Source organism: Humulus lupulus, chromosome 2, assembly GCF_963169125.1.
Source record: "Humulus lupulus chromosome 2, drHumLupu1.1, whole genome shotgun sequence".
In the NCBI taxonomy this organism is placed as follows: domain Eukaryota; kingdom Viridiplantae; phylum Streptophyta; class Magnoliopsida; order Rosales; family Cannabaceae; genus Humulus; species Humulus lupulus.
Genome location: NC_084794.1, coordinates 66,459,756 through 66,461,754, shown reverse-complemented (window position 1 = coordinate 66,461,754; position 1,999 = coordinate 66,459,756).

Sequence of the window (1,999 nt, the reverse complement as noted above, 5' to 3'; positions counted from 1 at the left end):
TTAAGTTCAACCAAAATCCTACCAAAACACAAAATGTACATCTTGAGCCACAAAGCTCAAAAACACTCCAAGAACTCTAGAAAATCATTACAAAATTCAACTAAAACAGGGATTAAAGTTTTACCTCAGCTATTTTTAATGATCTCTCCTAGCTGCAACAAATCCAAATCCTAACCCAAGCCTTCAATTCCCTTAGTTTTCTCAAGAAATTCACACCAAAGTTAAGAGAGAGAGAGAGTCGGTTGGGAGAGCAAGAGGAAGCTGAGTGTTTTGTGTTTTTTCTTTTGTGTGGTTTACTTAATGTTCAAGTAACCTTAAGCTAATCCCGAGGCTCGGGGTACCAAAAACTTCCCCGAGGGCAAAATGGTCAAAATCCCCGACATTCCCTCCTAATCTCACTAACTCTAAATATATCATCGAATATTTATTTCTGTTACCCGATAACCCAGCAATATACCTGATGTTGGGAAAAATTATACATGATCTTTATTTATCTTCATGTATATCTAATATTAAACAAATTAATACGAGATAGCATAAAACATGTTTCTAAAATTGAATTCAAAGAGAAACAATGAATAGAATACTTACAGTATACGCAGCGGAATTAAAGAGTCATTCCTTCAGTTTCTCTAACTCTTGTATCCTCTCTGTCGCAGAGTATTATCAAGAAACTGAACCGTTCTTCTAATTTCTTCACAATCTTCCAATGTATCCTTAGAATCACCTAGACTAGTGTGAGCAATTCTCAACACATGAGATAGATACAGAGAGAATAAGATAAAATAACAAAGAGGCTTAGAAAAGGACTTGTGTTTAGAGAGAATCTAAAACTATCACAAAACCAGTGATTAAACTTATGTTTTGACTTCTCTCTAAGCACTCCTTTTATAGACTCAATTAGGCCATTTAATTTAATTAAAAAAATCAATAAAATAATAGTCATTTTAAAGCCCTAGGTCGAAATTATCATGGGCTTTAGGCCCGTGAAATTTCCCATTTGATTATAAGCCCATTGGACTTAAAATCAAGGCATGTATTATTTTCTATTGATTTAATTAATTAAATAATTATTTAATCCTTTATCAAATTAATTATTTATAATTTGAACATTTATTTAAACTTATTTATTAATTTAGATACCAATTTATCTTAATTAATAAATCTGCCATAATTTCTCTTTTCTTCTCAAAATTACACAACTCTGTGAAACTATCCAAAATTGACATGGTCAACTTTGACAATTCCAATTGATAATTAAATCAATTAATTGAGACTATTTAGATGATTTTATCCAAGGTACAATGGGGACCATGGGCCTATGAAATCAAGCTCCAATAAGTTATCATAAATCTAACAAATAAATTTACTAACTTATTAATTCTTCGTGACTCCACTATAGACTTGAAATTCCACTCTTGAATTAATAGAACGCTCTATAACAAATATAGATATGCTATTAATTATCCATTGTTACAACCATAATTGTCACTCAATCCTCTATAGACGATCTACAATGAGATAGGACTAAAATACCGTTTTACCCCTCATTGTATTTTATCCTTAAAACACTTAGTTCCTTATAAATGATATTTCAGTAAACTAATTTAATTACTGAAATGAGATATCTATCATTTAACACCTTGAACCAAACTAAAAGAAAACCATCGTTGCACTTCTTCATCAGAAGCTATAGATGTTCATATCTATGATTAACACTCCCACACAATTATACTACTGAGTTCCCAAGATGTAAGTATGGGCTAGTCCGTAGGGTAACCTGGTAACGAACAAGTCAAAGAACTCAAATAATACAATCAGTTAGAATACTAAACACTCAAAATTGAGATTGAATTGACCTATGGTCAACTATATGATATGACTAGAATAGATAATAACGTTATGTTTACTTATCTTATTAGCTGTCAATATCGGTCATGTCCGATGTAACAAATACATCTGATATTTTCTACTTTGCTAATGTTCTGGAAAGAACATA